The sequence below is a fragment of the Anomaloglossus baeobatrachus genome, chromosome 2, assembly GCF_048569485.1.
Source record: "Anomaloglossus baeobatrachus isolate aAnoBae1 chromosome 2, aAnoBae1.hap1, whole genome shotgun sequence".
NCBI lineage: Eukaryota > Metazoa > Chordata > Amphibia > Anura > Aromobatidae > Anomaloglossus > Anomaloglossus baeobatrachus.
In genome coordinates this window covers 34437774-34461384 of record NC_134354.1, presented here as the reverse complement: position 1 = coordinate 34461384, position 23611 = coordinate 34437774, and the positions used below count along the sequence as shown (strand labels likewise).

General features: G+C 46.0%; 1 protein-coding gene across 1 annotated transcript in view; it reads right to left on the bottom strand.

The window, feature by feature from the left end:
- The window catches only part of KCNJ6 (potassium inwardly rectifying channel subfamily J member 6), a 307706-nt gene extending 292665 nt beyond the window's left edge, over window positions 1-15041 (bottom strand). Inside the window, exon 1 of the mRNA XM_075334985.1 lies at window positions 14612-15041. The gene's annotated coding sequence lies outside the window, so the exon portion shown is untranslated. The remainder of the gene's footprint in view (window positions 1-14611) is intronic.
- Between the last annotated feature and the right edge of the window lie 8570 nt (window positions 15042-23611).

Genomic DNA, 23611 nt, shown 5'->3' with positions numbered 1-23611 from the left:
AAGGGATGGCCCAGGCCCGCCACTACCGTAACCGGTGGCAATCCTCCGGGGGTTCAGGGGTTCCCCATGGACGTGGGTCCCCTGAAAGAGACCGTACCCGCTCGGGCAATTTGGTTCTGGACTGGGACAAGGGGTGCTGCCCACTTCTTAAGCCCACTTTACACGTTGCAATTAGTTGTACAATCGCATTTGCGATGTGACACGCCCAGTTTGCATACGGGATCTTATGAGATTGCACGTAGGTCGTTCATTTGCTGTCACACGAGCGTTAGTAGTCTATGTTAAATTGGTCAATTTTGTGTGCGATCCTTTAGATCATGTGTTCCGTGACGTATGCATTGGGCACCTTTTTTTTTTTTTTTTTTATTGACTTGCCAAGCGTGTGTAATGTGTAGGGATGCGTTTTTACTATGTCATCTGCCATTCAGCTCTGCTACATGGCCGCTAACAGCAGACACAGACAGCCATGTAGCAGAGCTGAATGGCAGATGACAGCAGACACAGACAGAGCCGCACTGTCAGAATGAACTCGGGTGAACTTCACCCGACTTCACGGTCATGCTGCGGCTCTGTCTGTGTCGCGCCCTGATTAGCGGTCACCAGTGAAGGACTCACCGGTGACCGCTAATCTCCTAAGTTACTGAAGTTAGCAGCCCTCTCTCATACTCACCAATCCCCGATCTCCGGCGCTGCACGGCGTTCACACTGCTCCGGCGGCTTTTACTGTTTTGAAAAAGCCGGCCGCCCATTAAACAATCTGGTATTCCCTGCTTTCCCCGCCCACCGGCGCCTATGATTGGTTACAGTGAGACACGCCCCCCACGCTGAGTGACAGGTGTCACACTGCACCCAATCACAGCAGCCGGTGGGCGTGTCTATACTGTGTATTGAAATAAATAATTAAATAATTAAAAAAAACGGCGTGCGGTTCCCCCCAATTTTAAAACCAGCCAGATAAAGCCATACGGCTGAAGGCTGGTATTCTCAGGATGGGGAGCTCCACGTTATGGGGAGCCCCCCACCCTAACAATATCAGTCAGCAGCCGCCCAGAATTGCCGCATACATTATATGCGACAGTTCTGGGACTGTACCCGGCTCTTCCCGATTTGCCCTGGTGCGTTGGCAAATCGGGGTAATAAGGAGTTATTGGCAGCCCATAGCTGCCAATAAGTCCTAGATTAATCATGTCAGGCGTCTATGAGACACCCTCCATGATTAATCTGTAAGTGACAGTAAAAAAACACACACACATGAAAAAATCCTTTATTAGAAATAAAAAACACAAACACATTCCCTCATTACCAATTTATTAACCCCGACAAACCCTCCATGTCCGGCGTACTCCACAGTCCTCCAGCGTCGCGTCCAGCTCTGCTGCATGGAGGTGACAGGAGCTGCAGCAGACACCGCCGCTCCGGTCACCTCCACGCAGGTAATGAAGACAGCCGCGCGATCAGCTGATCTGTCACTGAGGTTACCCGCTGTCACTGGAGCCAGCGGTGGCCGCGGGTAACCTCAGTGACAGATCAGCTGATCGCGCGGCTGTCTTCATTACCTGCGTGGAGGTGACCGGAGCGGCGGTGTCTTCTGCTGCTCCTGTCACCTCCATGCAGCAGAGCTGGACGCAACGCTGGAGGACTGTGGAGTACGCCGGACATGGAGGGTTTGTCGGGGGTTAATAAATTGGTAATGAGGGAATGTGTTTGTGTTTTTTATTTCTAATAAAGGATTTTTTCATGTGTGTGTGTTTTTTTTACTGTCACTTACAGATTAATCATGGAAGGTGTCTCATAGACGCCTGACATGATTAATCTAGGACTTATTGGCAGCTATGGGCTGCCAATAACTCCTTATTACCCCGATTTGCCAACGCACCAGGGCAAATCGGGAAGAGCCGGGTACAGTCCCAGAACTGTCGCATATAATGTATGCGGCAATTCTGGGCGGCTGCTGACTGATATTGTTAGGCTGGGGGGCTCCCCATAACGTGGAGCTCCCCATCCTGAGAATACCAGCCTTCAGCCGTATGGCTTTATCTGGCTGGTTTTAAAATTGGGGGGAACCGCACGCCGTTTTTTTTAATTATTTAATTATTTATTTCAATACACAGTATAGACACGCCCACCGGCTGCTGTGATTGGGTGCAGTGTGACAGCTGTCACTCAGCGTGGGGGCGTGTCTCACTGTAACCAATCATAGGCACCGGTGGGCGGGGAAAGCAGGGAATACGAAATTGTTTAATGGGCGGCCGGCTTTTTCAAAACAGTCAAAGCCGCCGGAGCAGTGTGAATGCCGTGCAGCGTCGGGGATCGGGGATCGGTGAGTATATGAGAGAGGGGGATAGACTGACATGGACAGAGAGAGAGGGACAGAGATAGTGACCGACTGACAGAGATTAGTGAATGACAGACATTGTGAGGCGCTTCAGAATGCAGCTTTTCAGCTGCGCTCTGAAGCGGACCTTAAGGTGCGGTGCAGAGCGCACACCTGCGCACATAGCATCAGACACCAAAATCGTATGAGGGATGTCACACGTTACAATTCACTAGGTTCGTGCAACAAAACGCTCAATTCTAGAGAATGATACGATGTGTTTGCGATCAACGGTTTTGCGTTCAATCCTGATCGCAAGTAGATGTCACACGCAGATACCTCACAAACGATGCCGGATGTGCGTCACTTACAACTTGACCCCAACGACAGATTGTGAGATATATTGAAGCGTGTGTAGCGGGCTTTAGGGGCAGCATCAGGGCCAGGTTGTTTGGGCAGGGGCTGGGAGAGCGGAAGCCGTACCGTTAATAAAATGTTGGTAACGTTAAAGCACTGTGCCTCCCGTTGTGGGAAGTTATAAAATGTTTGTGATTTTACATGTTTTACCGTTTTTCTATCTTTTTCCAGTAGTGAAAATATAACCGGTGATGGACGAGCAGCCCGCGGACGGTCTGCGTTTAACCAAGGGGGAATGTGGCGCCCTGGACTAGCCAGGACGTCACAGGTACTGCAACAACACACCCCACACCCCGGTTAGAAACACCAAAGTCACCAAAGCTGCCCCGCGATCCAGCACCTGGCCAAGCCCTGCAATCCACCAAACAGACAACAACTCCGGGCCTCGGGACTGCCAAAATCCCCCTACCCACGGAGGGGAGAGAAACATCCCAGCTGCTCCCTGTCGTCGCTCCCAGGATCCCCGTACAGAGCAGCGGTGGTGCCCCAACCTCACCACACACCGTGGATGGTGTCACAAACCAACATTCCAAACACCAACAAAACACCCCTTTCACTCACGGGCGAGGAGCGCCGCTCGAGTCCCCGGATCCGGCCCACTGCTTGAGCCACCGAGCAGCAGCAGCAGCGCCGGACCCGAGCGTGGTGAGCGCAGCGCCCCGCCGCCCGCGACATATCCATTATCTTTCTATCTATTCCTCTATCTACCTACAAGTATCTATCTATCTATCCCTCTATCTATCTATCTATCTATCTATCCCTCTATCTATCTATCTATCCATCCATCCATTCATCTATCCATCTATCTATCTATCTATCTACAAGTATCTATCTATCTATCCATCGATCCATCTATCGATCTATCCCTCTATCTATCTATCCCTCTATCTATCTATCTATCTATCCCTCTATCTATCTATCTATCCATCCATCCATTCATCTATCCATCTATCTATCTATCTATCTATCTACAAGTATCTATCTATCCATCCATCCATTCATCTATCTATCCATCTATCTATCTATCTATCTATCTACAAGTATCTATCTATCCATCCATCTATCGATCTATCCCTCTATCTATCCATCTATCTATCTATCCCTCTATCCATCTATCTATCTACAAGTATCCATCCATCCATCCATCTATCTATCTATCTATCTATCTATCTCTCTATCTCTCTATCTATCTATCTATCTATCCATCATCTATCTATCTATCAATCGATCTATCTATCTATCTATCCCTCTATCTATCTATCTATCTATCTATCTATCCATCATCTATCTATCTATCTATCTATCAATCTATCTATCTATCAAATTCAAAGAAGATTTATTGTAAGGACCTAATACACATTAGTTTTGCCAAAGCAAGTGAACAACAGTGAATATGGATAGTGCCTGTGCGGATGATGGGTAGGGACTGTAGGAAGGATGGATGGGGGCACATCCAGGGTGGGGGCTATGGACGTCCATGGCTTATCATAGTTCTCTTTCCCGCAGCCTATGGCCCGCACTCACATACCGCGCTGCTATCTCCAGTGCGCTCTCTTCTTCTCCAGCAGGATATATGTTTTCTCTTACTCCTTTATGGAGTTGAAATCTGGGAAAGATCGGAGAGGGTCCTGAAGTGAGTGCCCCTCACTGCTGAGTATTTGGTGCAGTGTAGCAGGAGGGGGGTCAAAGTGTTGGAACAGTCTGTCCTCCTGGGCTTGTAGCTCTGCCTTTGTTGGCCGGATTCGATGTGCACTGAGTCTTTACTGGCTCAGGGTCCTGCGGTCTCTGGGGTTCCGGAGGTTCTCCAGATCTGGGACCGATCTATAATCTCTCTGTAGACTCCGGTACGTGGTCAGCTTCTGTGAGATGATGATATTGTGACGTCTTGGACTATCAGGTCGTCACAGGGTATTATACAATCTGCCCTTCTGTCCAATATCCACCTCCTCCTTGGTTATGTGTCCCCATTTATATGGTGTTGCTTACAACAGCTAGTAAAATCCTAGGTACACTCTGCACCACACCCACCAGACACACCAGTGGACGGCCTGAGTGAATAGGGTCGCCAACTTGGGGGGTTGGTAAGGGGAGGTCAGGAGTGTCAGGAGTCAGTCAGAGAGTCAGAGAAAGAGAGAGTGAAGTGAGGAGGTCAGGAGCCGGGCTCCTTGGAAGCAACTAGGTAGCAGACGGTGGTCTGGGCCTAGTAGGAGCTGGACCACCAGTCGCAGGGGATCATGACTAGGGGCACGGAACTGTCGAGGAGGACAGCCGGCGGCCTTGTACCATCACCGGGCTGGGACCAGGGCACGATGGGGTACGTGGACCCTAGATCAGGGAGTAACTTCAGGCAACCTCACAATTTACCCGACGAGAACGGAGCCTTCAAGATCCGCTCTCCACCCGCTCCAAAATCGGGGGTACTAGCGCTACGAGGGGGATAGGACAAAAACGGTCCAGAAAATCCCAAGCGTGAGCAAGCTCCCACAGTTAGCCACACTGGGGAGCGGTACCTGACTAGCTCTACACTACCGGGACCAACTGACAAGTGAACGTAGTGCCAGGAGGAAGGTCACGGATGACCAGGCAACACCAGTGGGGACGGGACCCAAACTAGCTCCCCTCAGCGGCAGCGGTGTCCAGAACGTTGCTTTATCCGGTTGTCGGTGTCAGCTTTATGGACTGAGTGAGTACGCAAGTGACCCCTTCAGGCCCAATGGCACTCCCCGAACACCATCACCAAGTCCCGGGGGCATCCCCCCTACCCGTGGAGGGTTTCAACACCTAGCTGCCCCACTCCAATGCACCCGGGTACTCCCAACTGCAGTGGTGGTACTCCATATTACCACATACCACGGGTGGCATCACGAACTCTAAATATACAATCCCCTGTAAATACCCCCTTCATTTGAGTGGCCGCACGACCCCCGGGTCCGGACGCCCCTCGAGCCACCGCGGATCTGGATCAGAGCAGCCCGGCTGCTGAGACGGAGGCGGTACAATATCACTCCTCCAGTACTGACATACCTCTCCTGGCCCTCGTCTACCATCTTCCTGATTCTCGCTGTTGTCAGGCTGTGATTGTTTTTTAGGTGCAGTTGAGTTTGGGTGAGTTGTTTCAGGGATCTTGGGGTGTGTGGACCACCTACATCTAGCAGAGCTTTATGGTGATGGGAGCTTGGATTGCTACTCTGAAGGTGAGCCCAGAATGACAGTGCCCTCTTCAGAACTGATAGGTGTAGAGGGAATTTGCTCAGCTCGGCCCGACAGACACTGTTAGAGGTGTCCGATGGACCTGGAGAAGGGGCTTATAGAATTCCAGGTGGAATATTTCTGTTGGGTTGGTATCCCACCCTCACAAGTCTGGGTATGTGTGAGGGACCCAGACTTCAGTGCCGTACAGGAGGATTGGAACAATGATGGCATCAAAGATTTTCAGCCAGACCATCACTGGTGGCTTCAGATGGTAGAGTTTTCTTCAGATGGCATAGAAGCTTCTGCAGGCCTTGTCTTTCAGGGTCTGTATGGTGTGTGTGACGCTCCTTGACTGGTGAATTTCCAGTCCCAGGTAGGTATATTTCTCCATTTCTGTAAAAGCCCAGTTGTTTAGCAGAAATGAAGGGTGCTGGTTCGATCTTGTTTTTCTACTCTGGACACCATGATGTTGTTTTTTTTTAGGTTGACCGATGGTGCCCATGTGGAGCTGAGTTTCTCCAAAATTTCTAGGTTGTCTTGGAGCCCTTTCTCGATTGGTGACAGCAGCAGTAGGTCATCTGCATAGAGCAAGAATTTCACCTGCGCATCATGGTGGCTGAGACCTTGTGCCGTGGAGGTGTTCCAGAGTGGTGGCCGCAAATTGAGGTAAATGTTGAAGAGCGTTGGACTTAGACTGCAGCCGTGTCTGACTCCACGGCTCTGCTGGATATAAGATGTTCTTCTGCCGTTCACCCTAATGCTGTAGAGGTTCTCGGTGTAGGAGGTTTTGATGACATCATAGCTTTTTCCTCCTATTTCGCTCTCCAGCAATTTCAGGAATAAGCCCGGCTGCCACACTGAGTCAAAGGCCTTTTTAAAGTCCACAAATCAGGCGTATATGTTCCCGTGCTTTGTATTGTGGACTTGGCTCTGAATGAGGCTGTGTGTACATGTGGTCTGTGGTGTGGTGCTTTGGCATGAACTTGCCTTTGGCTTGGCTCCTGCGGAGGACATTGTGCTCAGTGAGGAAACTGAGGATCCTCTTGTTCAGGAGACTGTGAGTAGTTTGCCCAGGTTGCTGCAGACACATCTGTCTCTGTAGTAGGCAGGGTCATACCTGTCCCCGCTATTGTGTATGGGTGTGATGAGGCCTTGGATCTATCTATCTATGTATGTATAAATGTATATATCCTTCTATCTCTATCTATCTATCTATCCATCCCGTATCTGCCCTGTGGTCAGTGTGATCACTATATCCTCTGTCTCTCTCTATGTCTGTCTCTCTCTCTCTCACTCTCTCTGTCCCTCTATATCTCTATATCTATCCCGTATCCTCCGTGTGGTCAGTGTGATCATTATATGATCTATCTCTCTCTATCCCTCTCTCTCTCTCTATCTCTGTCTCCCTCTATTTTTCTCTGTCTCTCTATCCCTCTATCTATCCTTCTATCTCCCTCTATCTTTCTCTCTGCCTATTTCTCTATCACTCTCTCTATCCCTCTATGTTTCTCTCTCTCTCTCTCTCTATCCTGTATCCTCCCGGTGGTCGGTGTGATCACTATTTCCTCTCTCTCTCTCTCTCTCTCTATTTCTGTCCATTACTATCTATCACTTTCTGTATCCCTCTATCTCTCACTAACCATCTCTCTCTATCTATCCCTCTCTCTGTCTCTCTCTATCTATCCCTCTATTTCTCTCTCTCCATCTTTCTCTATCTCTTTCTATCTATCTACCTATCTATTTATCTCTCCCTATCTGTCTTTCTCTCTATCTCTCTCTATCCCTCTCTCTCTGTTTATCCCGTATCCTCCCAGTGGTTGGTGTGATCACTATATCCTCCATCTCTCTATCCCTCTCTCTAATTCTACCTATCCCTCTATTTATCTATCTCTCCATCTCTATCTCTCTCTATCCCACTCTCTCTCTCTATCCCGTATCCTCCCAGTGGTCAGTGTGATCACAATATCCTCCATCTCTCTATCCCTCTCTCTGTCTCTATCTCTCACTCTCTATCTCACTATCCCGTATCCTTCCGGTGGTCGGTGTGATCACTATATCCTCCATCTCTCTATCCCTCTCTCTGTCTCTATCTCACTATCCCGTATCCTTCTGGTGGTCGGTGTGATCACCATATCCTCCATCTCTCCATCCCTCTCTCTGTCTCTATCTCACTATCCCGTATCCTTCCGGTGGTCGGTGTGATCACTATATCCTCCATCTCTCTATCCCTCTCTCTGTCTCTATCTCACTATCCCGTATCCTTCCGGTGGTCGGTGTGATCACCATATCCTCCATCTCTCCATCCCTCTCTCTGTCTCTATCTCACTATCCCGTATCCTTCTGGTGGTCGGTGTGATCACTATATCCTCCATCTCTCTATCCCTCTCTCTGTCTCTATCTCACTATCCCGTATCCTTCCGGTGGTCGGTGTGATCACCATATCCTCCATCTCTCCATCCCTCTCTCTGTCTCTATCTCTCACTCTCTATCTCACTATCCCGTATCCTTCCGGTGGTCGGTGTGATCACTATATCCTCCATCTCTCTATCCCTCTCTCTGTCTCTATCTCACTATCCCGTATCCTTCCGGTGGTCGGTGTGATCACTATATCCTCCATCTCTCCATCCCTCTCTCTGTCTCTATCTCACTATCCCGTATCCTTCTGGTGGTCGGTGTGATCACTATATCCTCCATCTCTCTATCCCTCTCTCTGTCTCTATCTCACTATCCCGTATCCTTCCGGTGGTCGGTGTGATCACTATATCCTCCATCTCTCTATCCCTCTCTCTGTCTCTATCTCACTATCCCGTATCCTTCCGGTGGTCGGTGTGATCACTATTTCCGGGTGTTTTCTCTGCCGGTCTCTCGTCACGTCATCATTATTATACCCGCGGCCTCCAGAATGTTATCAGTAAGTTATATACATCACTAAGTTTTTCCCTTTTGCAATTTAATATTTCCCGTCCCTTTCAGCCATTGTAACACGCTTTCTTTCCGCTTTCACTCTCACTCTCTTTTTATTCTTCCTTTTTTTTTAAATTTCTTTCAAAAATTTCATAAAAACAAAAAAAACTGCCCAGAAAGTTCTATTTTTCCCACTGACAGACGAGTGGAGCAAAACAGTGAAGCTTGTTTCTTCCCCATCTGTGTACAGACAATACGCTGTGCTGCTCTGTCCATGGTGCTGACGGGAGCTCAGCCCTGGGGTCCATCACACCTCTATATTGGGGTCCATCACACCTCTATATTGGGGTCCATCACACCTCTATATTGGGGTCCATCACACCTCTATATTGGGGTCCATCACACCTCTATATTGGGGTCCATCATACCTCTATATTGGGGTCCATCACACCTCTATATTAGGGTCCATCACACCTCTATATTGGGGTCCATCACACCTCTATATTGGGGTCCATCACACCTCTATATTGGGGTCCATCACACCTCTATATTGGGATCCATCATACCTCTATATTGGGGTCCATCATACCTCTATATTGGGGTCCATCATACCTCTATATTGGGATCCATCATACCTCTATATTGGGGTCCATCACACCTCTATATTGGGGTCCATCACACCTCTATATTGGGGTCCATCACACCTCTATATTGGGGTCCATCACACCTCTATATTGGGGTCCATCATACCTCTATATTGGGGTCCATCATACCTCTATATTGGGGTCCATCATACCTCTATATTGGGGTCCATCATACCTCTATATTGGGGTCCATCACACCTCTATATTGGGGTCCATAACACCTCTATATTGGGGTCCATCACACCTCTATATTGGGATCCATCACACCTCTATATTGGGATCCATCACACCTCTATATTGGGATCCATCACACCTCTATATTGGGGTCCATCATACCTCTATATTGGGATCCATCACACCTCTATATTGGGATCCATCACACCTCTATATTGGGGTCCATCACACCTCTATATTGGGGTCCATCACACCTCTATATTGGGGTCCATCACACCTCTATATTGGGGTCCATCACACCTCTATATTGGGGTCCTTCACACCTCTATATTGGGGTCCATCAGACCTCTATATTGGGATCCATCATACCTCTATATTGGGATCCATCACACCTCTATATTGGGGTCCATCACACCTCTATATTGGGGTCCATCATACCTCTATATTGGGGTCCATCACACCTCTATATTGGGGTCCATCAGACCTCTATATTGGGATCCATCACACCTCTATGCTGGGATCCATCACACCTCTATATTGGGGTCCATCACACCTCTATATTAGGGTCCATCACACCTCTATATTGGGATCCATCACACCTCTATATTGGGGTCCATCACACCTCTATATTGGGGTCCATCACACCTCTATATTGGGGTCCATCATACCTCTATATTGGGGTCCATCATACCTCTATATTGGGGTCCATCATACCTCTATATTGGGGTCCATCACACATCTATATTGGGGTCCATCACACCTCTATATTGGGGTCCATCACACCTCTATATTTGGGTCCATCACACCTCTATATTGGGGTCCATCACACCTCTATATTGGGATCCATCATACCTCTATATTGGGATCCATCATACCTCTATATTGGGATCCATCACACCTCTATATTGGGGTCCATCACACCTCTATATTGGGGTCCATCAGACCTCTATATTGGGATCCATCATACCTCTATATTGGGATCCATCATACCTCTATATTGGGATCCATCACACCTCTATATTGGGGTCCATCACACCTCTATATTGGGGTCCATCACACCTCTATATTGGGGTCCATCATACCTCTATATTGGGATCCATCACACCTCTATATTGGGGTCCAGACCTGTCTACATCACATGGTGGGGTCATGAAAACGAGTACACAGAAATCTAAGGATTGTGAATGTTGCGTATTAACCATTATTGATAGAAATATGGCATTGTACGTGTGTTGCGAATGGTTCCGGGGTCTTAAAGGATGAATAAATGCCCCATATAAACCGCCACATCCATATACAGACCCCCATATTATAAGAGCAGCAATGACAAGTCCTGAATACATAGAATATCCCCTCCTCACATTGCCACCACATAACCCTATAATATCCAGTCCTAGTACACCGAGACGTCTTATATTTCTGAGACTGATCCATATAAGTCGTACGCAGGGTATACAACAACCCAAGAAACTACAAGGCGCAGAACCACAGTCTGGTGTGAGGCATCCGGAGGAGACTGCCAGCTTCTGCTCCTTAGTTGGTGACATTAAGGATATCAGAAATGACTTCTTCCCCTGCTGGGACGAGTTACATAAGAAAATGGTAGATAATTAGCAGGGGGCAGGGATAATTAATATTAAATGATGACTCTCTGTATGTACACAGACACAGATTACACAGAGACACACAAACAGACACCTTCTCATAGACACATGCACTAACGGAGATGCAGCCATGTACACTGCACTCATATACACAGATACGTATACACACACAAGTACACAGTACACAAGGAAATACACAGAAACACGGGCATAAAATATATATATATATATACACCTAAATATATGTATATTGTACACATACTGTACATACACACACATATGGTCAAACACACACACACACACATACATATATATATATATAAATATATATATATATATATATATATATATACAAACAAGCACAAACATTTACAAACATACATATACTGTTCAGCTACATTCAGCTACTTTCAGTCAATCACACAAACATGCACACAATACAAACATACACATACTGTACAACACACAATACAAACATACACATACTGTACAACACACAATACAAACATACACATACTGTACAACACACAATACATACGCATACTGTCCAGACACACAATACAAACATACACACACACTGTACAGACACACAATACAAACATACACACACTGTACATACACACATACAAACATACACATACTGTACAACACACAATACAAACATATGCATACTGTCCAGACACAATACATACGCATACTGTCCAGACACACAATACAAACATACACACACTGTACATACACACATACAAACATACACATACTGTACAGTCACCCAATACAAACATACACACACACACACACACACTGTACAGACACACAATACAAACATACACACACTGTACAGACACAATACAGACATACATATACTGTACAGGCACCCGATACAAACATACACACACTGTACAGACACAATACAGACATACATATACTGTACAGGCACCCAATACAAACATACACACACACACACACACACTGTACAGACACACAATACAAACATACACACACTATTCTGTACAGGCACACAATACAAACATACACACACACACACACACACTGTACAGACACACAATACAAACATACACACACTATTCTGTACAGGCACCCAATACAAACATACACACACACACACACACACTGTACAGACACACAATACAAACATACACACACTATTCTGTACAGGCACACAATACAAACATACACACACACTGTACAGACACAATACAGATATACATATACTGTACAGACACACAATACAAACATACACACACTGTACAGACACAATACAGATATACATACACTGTACAGGCACACAATACAAACATACACACACTATTCTGTACAGGCACACAATACAAACATACACACACACACACTGTACAGACACAATACAAACATACACATACTGTACATACACACATACGGTCATACACACATATATACTGTATATACAAACAAGCATAAACATGTACAAACATACATATACTGGTCATACAGATACATGCAGTCATATACATACACAAACACGCACACACATGTACTAACATACAAATACTTTACATATACACATAAATATGGTATACACATTGAAGCACACTTTCATAAAAATATACACATATCCATACAAAAGATACACAAATTATATAGATGTACAAATGTAAATATAAATACATACACAAACGAGCAGAAAAGTAGAAACATGCATACACATACGGTTCTTACACATACATGCATTCATAAACATACAAAATAAGCACACATATGTACTAACACACACACAAATACTTACATGTAGATACACAAACAAGCATTGTGTAAATATACACATACTGTAAATACATAATAATAAAAACAAACATATGTACATACATACGCAAACAAGCACACAAGTAGGACCGTACACTGACATATCTATCCTGTACACACATACACACTGTACATACATACACATACTGTACATACATATACAGTATATACTGTACACACATACATACACATAGTGTACATACATACACATACACGTAGATGCATACAATCATACAAGTAGAAACATACACATACAGGACTTACATATGCATACTAAACATATATACACATACTCTACAAAGATAAACATACCTACACATGTACATACATACACAAACAGTACACAAGTAGAAACATACACATACTGTACATACATACACATGTATGCCTGCACTCATATACATACACATACTGTACAAACATACTGTACATATATACACATACATTATTATTATTATTATTATTATTATATACACACACACACACAGGTACATGTATACACCAAGAAGTACAGAAGTAGAAACATACACATATACTTGCACTCATACATACACATACATGCCTGCACTTGTACACATACATACACATACTATACACACATTCTGTATATACACATACTGTACATATATGCACACACAATATTATTATTTTTATACATACACACAGGTACATGCATACACCAACAAGTACAGAAGTAGAAATATACACATACATGCCTGCACTCATACACATACATACATACCTACACATACTGTACACACATACTATATATACACATACTGTACATATATACACACAATATTATTATTTTTATACATACACACAGGTACTTGCATGCACCAACAAGTACAGAAGTAGAAATATACACATACATGCCTGCACTCATACACATACATACATACATACATACACATACTGTATATACACATACTGTACATATATACACACACACAATATTATTATTTTTATACATACACACAGGTACATGCATACACCAACAAGTACAGAAGTAGAAATATACACATACATACTTGCACTCATACAGACATACACAAGAAGCACATATCTACTATTACACACATACTGTATATATAACTAAACATGGCTACACAAACAAGTATACATATCTGCATATACACACACTGCTCATACACACAAGCACTTATTCGCTCACACATCATCCATATACAGACCCCCTAAGCCATGAAACTTCTTTCGCCTTCCCCCCTGCCATGCCCCTATATCCTCTGCGGGGGAATCTATAATCGCTGTGCGACAATTCCATCCTTTATTGCACGATTATTTGCTATTATTTACAGTAAGAGGCAGAGGATCAGATAATGGCTGTAATGAGATCACTATGGGAGGTCAGAATCACTGCTTTGCAATGAGAGGTGATATAGCCCCTGTCATAAATTGGGGGTTTGCTCAGTTTCGGGGGTCATGCATGTGCAGTGGGGGGGACTTTAGTGCCTCATTGCTTCTCCATTTCCTGATGACATGAGTAGAGTAGACAAGGGAGGGCAATGTAGAGAAGAAGTGCCATAGAGCTGCTGTACCTTGTATTGTCGGGGTCTCAGAGCCTCATGGTGCCTCTGGTCTGGACTGTTGCTGCTGTTGCTGCTGGTGCCTCTGGTCTGGACTGTTGCTGCTGTTGGGTGAAGGTTCAGTTCCTTGAGATAATAAAGGCTTCTTTAGATGCAGAAGATGGGGGTGAAGCCTCCCTCAGTGGTCCCTCAGTGGTCCTCCATCCTGGTCATTGCTCCCTCCCCCCCATTCCTCTTCCAAAATGCACAACCACTAGATGCGCCTCCTGCAAGTCCTCCTCAGCTGCGGGCAGAGGCGCAGGCTTCAGTGGGCAGCTACAGAGGTCTTGTGTGGAAGCCAAGCGCAGGCACCGAGGGGAAAGTGCCTGAAAACACGTCAGGAGACGTCATGAGGTCTGCAGCTTCCATGAATTGGGCTGATTGTGGAGGGATGCTGCGCTGTGAAGCGTGCACTGAAGGCTGAGGCTGCCACTGCTGCACTGACACCTAGCGGCCGAGCGCGGCATCGCCGGGTGACTGTCACCACTGAGTCTCCTGAGTGCAGCCACTGACACCTCAGGTGTCACATCCATCAGATTCGGTGGCTTCCACCGCTGCTGCCCAACAAAAGGTGTCTATGCTCCTGATTAATAAGGAGATGGCAATTGTCAACAACCCCCCCCCCCCCCAATATAGGGAGGAGATGCAGAAATAAGTGGAATGAATTCTCCTTTATAGCTGTGCATTGGGTTAGTATTCATCCCTTGTCCCATAGTTGTTATGTCTCCTATGGTGAGGGGGATTCCCAAAGCCCTCTGTCAGGATGACCGGTTGCGGTGCAGCACGGACCGGTGGCGCTGGTGCAGCCAAACAGACTGGAAGGAACAATGGAGGCTATAATGACTGGATGGCAACTGTAGGAATAAAGGAGTAGCACCCAACAAAGGGACTGATGAAGCAGAGTCGAAATAACAGCAGAGCAGAAAAGACGACAATGAAGGTTCCGTGTATCCCTTGACCAGTGATGTAGCAGAGTAGAGCTGGTCAAGTAGCACAACGAATAACGTATGAGATTCAAGGAGCAGAGAGAGATGTGGTCAGGAAGAGGTCTGAGGTCAGACAACGGGAGGTAATGTATAAGGTGTAGAGAGCAGACAGAGATGTGGTCAGGAAGAGGTCTGAGGTCAGAAGCCGGGAGGTAATATATAAGGTGCAGGGAGCAGACAGAGACATAGTCAGGAAGAGGTTTGAGGTCAGAAGCCATGAGGTAACGTATAAGGTTCAGGTAGTAGACAGAGACTTAGTCAAGAAGAGGTCCGAGGTCAGAAGCCAATATCAGAACATTTACACCAGACAAGAACCAAACAGACTGGAAGGAACAATGGAGGCTATAATGGCTGGATGGCAACTGTAGGAATAAAGGAGTAGCACCCAGCAAAGGGACTGATGAAGCAGAGTCGAAATAACAGCAGAGCAGAAAAGACGACAATGAAGGTTCCGTGTATCCCTTGACCAGTGATGTAGTAGAGTAGAGCAGGATAGATGACTCACAGTAATGGTGTATCAGGGTTGAGTAGGTCAGATGTCTTAAACTTCAAGTTTTAATGCAACAGAGTAGAGTAGGTTAGGTGTCTTAGTATACATGTAGCAGAGCCCAGCGAAGTAGCAGAGTCAATTAGGGATGATCGTGTCAAGTAATGTAGCCTAGTCCAGCAAAGTAGCAGAGTAGAGTCGGTTAGGGATCTCAAGTAATGTAGCAGAGTCGAGTGGTGTAGCAGAGTAGAGCAGGTCAAGTAGCACAAATGGTGTAGCAGAGTTCAGTAAAACTGGTGACTAATGTGCTGCCTGCGCCAGTCTATAAGACTAGGGAGCAGGACCTCAGAGGTGCCCAACAAGCAGAAGGACAGAAAAAGCTAGCAGGAGAGTAGACGAGCATTGAGGCCGCTATTGCAGAGGAGTAACAATAGTTGTGTTACATGTGATGCTAGACACTACGAGCAGTATGAATAGAAGGGTAGTCAGACAAGCCGGGATCATAAGCCAGGAGGTAACGGATGAGATTCAGGGAGCAGAGAGAGATGTGGTCAGGAAGAGGTTTGAGGTCAGACAACGGGAGGTAATGTATAAGGTGTAGGGAGCAGACAGAGATGTGGTCAGGAAGAGGTACGAGGTCAGAAGCCGGGAGGTAATATATAAGGTGCAGGGAGCAGACAGAGACATAGTCAGGAAGAGGTTTGAGGTCAGAAGCCAGGAGGTAACATATAAGGTTCAGGGAGCAGACAGAGATGTGGTCAGGAAGAGGTCCGAGGTCAGAAGCCGGGAGGTAATATATAAGGTGCAGGGAGCAGACAGAGACATAGTCAGGAAGAGGTTTGAGGTCAGAAGCCAGGAGGTAACATATAAGGTTCAGGGAGCAGACAGAGATGTGGTCAGGAAGAGGTCCGAGGTCAGAAGCTATGAGGTAATGTATAAGGTTCAGGTAGTAGACAGAGACTTAGGAAGAGGTCCGAGGTCAGAAGCCAATATCAGAACATTTACACCAGACAAGAACCAAGAGCACACTGAGCAAACAGGAAGTATAGCTGGTAAAGTTCAGACAGAGCAAAACCTGTAAAAAAAAACCCAGAGCAATCACCAGGAATGAGGCGCATCTGTGAAGGCGTCTCCCAAAACCAGCATGGACCCGAGTGCTGAAAGACAACCTGTCAGCAAGTGTGCAAGACACATAGCACAGCATTTTCAAATGCAAAATGCTCCGCACAGCGGAGCTGTGACAAAAGCATTCCAAATGTGAAATGCTTACATAGCGCAGAATATAGGCGGCACAATAGCTCAGTGGTTAGCACTGCAGTCTTGCAGGACTGGGGTCCTGGGTTCAAATCCCACCAAGGACACCACCTGTAAGAGTTTGTATGTTCTCCCTGTGGGTTTCCTCCTACACTCTAAAGACATAGTGACAGGGACTCTAGATTGTGAGCCCCAATGGGGACAGTGTTGCAGATGTATGTAAAGGGTTATATAAGTGAATAAATATATATTATTTCATGGTGAAGCTCTAGGAGTGCAGGAATCACAAGAGTACCCCAATGTCTGTGAAGCTACATATAACCACCAACATAGCAAAATGGAAAATAATGGATTGTCAGGTCTCTCCCTGGGCGGCGCATGTTTAGGGAGAGACCTGTCAGTCATTGGGAATGGGCGGGGAAAGGCCTCCAGGAACCTGCCTGTCCGGCTAGTCTCCACTGCGGCTCGGACCCCCGGGGGCTGTAAAGTGTTTTTCTCTCGTTTCAGAGTCAAACATACCTGGCGGAGATCATACGACAGTGCCTGATGCATGCGGCCTGTGATCGGACAACATGTACCAGCAGGTTCACTCTCAGCACTGTATGTCGAGATCATATATAAATGGGTGTGGCTTTAAAATGGGGGTGGTCTAACACAAAGAGGGAACTTGTTAAAAATATGAGTCCCACCCCTGTATACAGGGCCTATATAGTGCCACTGAAAAGCCCTAATAATAAAAAGCTATGATGCCTAAATATAAATGCCATATAGTGCCTAAATAATACTGCCATACACTGCTAAAGTAACAGCACTCACATAACAGGGTCTTTACACTTTTAAGAAATGTGACGCATAAAACACAAAAAAAAGGCGTGTGCCAAATATTTACATTTTTTTTCACTAAAATTCCCTTAATAAATTCCGAACAGAAGGGTCAATATCCTGACCCCCCCACTAGAGATCTACAAGGGATGACGGTAATAATAATTTGTGCCGTAAGTGGCATCCATGTAGGAATAAACCCGTCATATCCCGTCTTATTTTGCTCTCTATGAATTTATTTACTGGAATAACTTCAGATGCGATAAATCGGACTTTAGACAGATACTGGAGTCGGACCCTTCTGGTATATTGCCCCGCAGATATATTGAGAAAACCTGGTAATCTTTAGCGACGTTTGTAGCCATAGGAACAACTTGTGGACTGCCGGGAATCACCGCGGCGTATTGATGGAACGTCTGACAGATGGTAGGGGCATAGGTCAATGTCTAAATATTGATTCCGAGTGCAAATTGGGAGTTGTATAATTCATTGTAAGACTTTTTAATGGATGTATCACCTGCTAATGAGGGGCGCAGGATTGGAAAAACATGGCTGCTTTTTCCCCCCCAAAAACACAGCGCCACTCCTGTCCACAGGTCGTGTCTGTTATTGCAGCTCAGCTCCGTATACTGCAAAGGAGCTGAGGTTCTGTTTTTGAAATTACAGTGCCATGTTTTTTTTAGCTCCTTTAAAACCCCTTTAAGCTTAAAGGGAATGTTTAACCGGAAAATTATTTTTTCAGGATTCAGCTCGATCTCGAGCGTTGACAACTTGATGGATGAACACTCCATTGATTGAAGTTGTGCAGCCTAGATAGGTTTGCCAGGGTCTTCGCTGCCTAGATAGGTCTAAGAGGGTCTTCTTCGACTAGATAGGTCCAAAAGGGTCTTCTCCGCCTTGATAGGTCCACTAGGGTCTTCTCCGCCTAGCTAGGTCTAAGAGGATCTTCTCCGCCTAGATAGGTCCAAAAAGGTCTTCTCCGCCTTGATAGGTACACTAGGGTCTTCTCCGCCTAGATAGGTCTAAGAGGGTCTTCTCCGCCTTGATAGGTCCAAAAGGGTCTTCTCCACCTAGATAGGTCCAAGAGAGTCTTCTTCGCCTAGATAAGTCCAAAAGGGTCTTCTCAGCCTTGATAGGTACAGTACACTAGGGTCTTCTCCGCCTAGATAGGTCTAAGAGGGTCTTCTCCGTCTAGATAGGTCCAAGAGGGTCTTCTCCACTGTTATCTTTATTGTCTCAAGCCTTCAGGTTGCTGGTCTTCCTCTTCGCCTTTTTCCTTCTGTTTTTCTGACCATGATGTTCTTCTCCAGTGATTCCTCTCTTCGTATCATGTATGCAAAGTAGGCAAGTCATAGCTTGGTGATCCTTGCTTCGAGTGACATGTCCTGGCTTAATTTTTTTCAAAATTTATTTGTTTGTTCTTCTTGCCATCCATGGTATTGATAAAATCCTTCTCCAGCACCACATTACGAAGGCGTCAATTCTTCTTCTGCCTTGTTTCTCTATTGTCCAGGTTTCACATCCATATGTGATCACAAAAAAGACCAGACTATGTATGAACCGAGACCAGACTATGTACAAGCCGTGTCTTCGTCACCAGGGAAATATTTCTAGATTTGAGAACCTTGTCCAGTGACTTCATTGTTGATTTGCCCATAGCTATTCTCCTATTGACTTCTGGTGTCATTGCTGCATCTTGAATAATCATTGATCAGAGTAGGTTGAAGTCCTTTACAACTTTTTGTTCTTTTTCATCTTTCTCAAATGTGTCCTGGTCATGCTTGGCAGTAGTCAATATCTTTGTCTTCTTTGTATTGAGTAAGAGTCCCATGTTTAAGCCGAATTAATGACTAATGTTATAAAAAATATTACATGTGGTTTCACCCAATTTTCATAACCAACACAGGTACAGCAACCCTCAGCTGTACCTTGGCTGGTGACCAGCTGAAGTGACCTTGGGCGACCTTATGAAGTCATCTCAGTTCACTGCAGTGATTCTCATAGACAGTGTGTGAGGCTGCAGTGGCTGCTCTTCTTGCCAATGAGGAACAATCTGTTCTTCATTGGCTGGGACAGTGAGTCTTGTAATGTTGTGGGACCCCCTTTTGGATTACATCAGACCTTGGATTAGGATTTTTTCAGGGAAATAAATTGGTGAATGAGGGTGTCTTTTGTCTTTATTTCTTTAACCTTTTCCCCTTTTATGTCTTTCAGGTTCGCTTTTGGGGAAAGTCGTTAAACATCGCTATTGATTATATTGGACTTTTTTTAAAATTCATTTTTAATAAATTGGTTAACGAAGGTTGTAGTTGGGGGGTGTTTGTTCAAATATTTATTTTTTGTTTTATATTTCTACTGGATTAGTAATAGGGGGTGTCCGATAGACACCCACCCATTTCTAATACCAGGGCTTGATGCCAGCTGGCCATTCACAGCTTGTATCATCCTAATATATTACCCTGTTTGCCATTGCACCAAGGCAATGGCAAGAACCAAGTACAGCGCCAGATTTGGTGCACCTAATAGATGCACCACCTCTGGGACGACTGCGGGCTGCTATTTTTAGGCAGGGAAGGGCCAAACAACCATGGCTCTTCCCTTCTTAAAAATATCATACCCATCTACTCATGTTTTCATGCAGGTATATAGTCACTTTCTCCCTGTTAATCTATGTAAAGCCTGAACTATCTCTTCTGCCTTTGATTTAGTGGAACAAGGTAACAAAAACCTTTGACTCCAGAAAATCTCTCACTGTAACTCTTATTCATTCCCGTCTGAACTACTACAACTCTCTACTAATCAGCCTCTCTCTTACTAAAAATCTCCCCTCCAATTTATCCTGAATGTAGCAGCCAGGGTCATATTTCTGTCCAGCGGTTACACTGATGGCTTCACTCTTTGCCAGTCATTGCACTGGTTACCCATCCATTACAGAGAATAATATACATTTCACCCACAGAGCTTTCTAGCCTTTTGCACCTCCATACATCTTATCCTTCATATTTGTTTACCACCCAACCAGTCCGTTCCACTAATGACCAAAGACTGACTGTCATGCTAGGTACGGGGAAGTACCAAGCGAGTGGCGAAAGCTAAGAGAAGGGGACCCCTGCATTTAGGGAAGGGGGAGATGGTGACCCCTGACCAAATCTACAGCTGCTCCCTGGGGTCCCCAACCACCCTAGATAAATTCTGCACCTATGCGCCAAGAGAGATACCTGACCCTAGGTATCCCTAGTGCTGGATGCGAAATAGGGAATGGGTAGGATGAGCTCTTCATGAACCCCACTAAACACTACAGAAGACACAAGTAGGACACACAGGGGGAAAATTCATGAACGACTTATCTACAGATGACTCAGGCAGGAGTTTAGCAAAGCTTCTCCAATGATACTACAGATGAGTACAAGCCACCTGCTTGCAACCAGAGCTTGAATGAACTGAATAATATCATCAGCAACAGTCCAGGGAAGAAGGAAGAGAATACTGATTATCAGAAGCTGGGTGGAAGGAGAGCTCCTTCTGGATCCAAAAAGGGGGAAGAGATGAAAACCCAGCAGGAAAGCTACCTATTACAATGAATACTGACAGCAGGAACAAAATAAAGTTAGGGAGCCTTTTGCACAGCCAAAAGCAGTGACTTCTATAGCCAGAAACCACATGACTGTCTGTCACCTGTAGCACTGTAACCCAAACCTCCCACTCATTTCTCCGAGACTTCCTTTGTGCTGCACCAATTCTCTGGCATGCACTACCTTGTGCATATAGCTACGACAAGAAGATATTGGCACTTTTTTACCTTTTGTGACTTGTCAGCAGGGCCTTCACTCCTCTTGGTATTTGTTGGATGATGGGTTACCCTGTAATGTATTTATTATCTGCACATGTCCATTCTGAAACGTAAAGTGCTGCGAAATACGTTGCAAGTATCCGATTATGGAGTGTATATGTATATACCCGTATTCCTGCTATGGAAACATGTGGATTAGCTCTGATGTCTCCACCTGAGCCGCTCTTCCTTTATTTGACCTGTCAGTTCGATGAAACAAGAGCAGGCGGCTCCGGTGCGATCAATTAATCCATAGAAATCAGATTTTCTGTAGATTTTGGCTCAGTCGCACTCGCTGGATCGATCCATAGTTTAAACAGACTAATAACACTGATACTATTAAAGGGAAAGGTACAAATAAACTGAAGAAGATGCAAATGGAGGACAGGTAGCGAGTGACAGACCCCGCACTACACATGGAGGACAGGTAGAGAGTGACAGACCCCCGCACTACACATGGAGGACAGGTAGCGAGTGACAGACCCCGCACTACACATGGAGGACAGGTAGAGAGTGACAGACCCCCGCACTACACATGGAGGACAGGTAGAGAGTGACAGACCCCCGCACTACACATGGAGGACAGGTAGAGAGTGACAGACCCCCGCACTACACATGGAGGACAGGTAGAGAGTGACAGACCCCACACTACACACGGAGGACAGGTAGAGAGTGACAGACCCCACACTACACATGGAGGACAGGTAGAGAGTGACAGACCCCACACTACACATGGAGGACAGGTAGAGAGTGACAGACTCCACAGTACACATGGAGGACAGGTAGAGAGTGACAGACCCTGCACTACACATGGAGGACAGGTAGAGAGGGACAGACCCCACACTACACATGGAGGACAGGTAGAGAGTGACAGACCCCACACTACACACGGAGGACAGGTAGAGAGTGACAGACTCCACACTACACACGGAGGACAGGTAGAGAGTGACAGACCCCGCACTATACATGGAGGACAGGTAGCGAGTGACAGACCCCACACTACACATGGAGGACAGGTAGCGAGTGACAGAGTCCACACTACACATGGAGGACAGGTAGAGAGTGACAGACCCCACACTACACATGGAGGACAGGTAGAGAGTGACAGACCCCGCACTACACATGGAGGACAGGTAGCGAGTGACAGACCCCACACTACACATGGAGGACAGGTAGAGAGTGACAGACCCCACACTACACATGGAGGACAGGTAGAGAGTGACAGACCCCGCACTATACATGGAGGACAGGTAGCGAGTGATAGATCCCACACTACACATGGAGGACAGGTAGCGAGTGACAGAGTCTACACTACACATGGAGGACAGGTAGAGAGTGACAGACCCCGCACTACACATGGAGGACAGGTAGAGAGTGACAGACCCTGCACTAAACATGGAGGACAGGTAGAGAGTGACAGACCCTGCACTACACATGGAGGACAGGTAGAGAGCGACAGACCCCGCACTACACATGGAGGACAGGTAGAGAGTGACAGACCCCGCACTACACATGGAGGACAGGTAGAGAGTGACAGACCCCGCACTACACATGGAGGACAGGTAGAGAGTGACAGACTCCACACTACACATGGA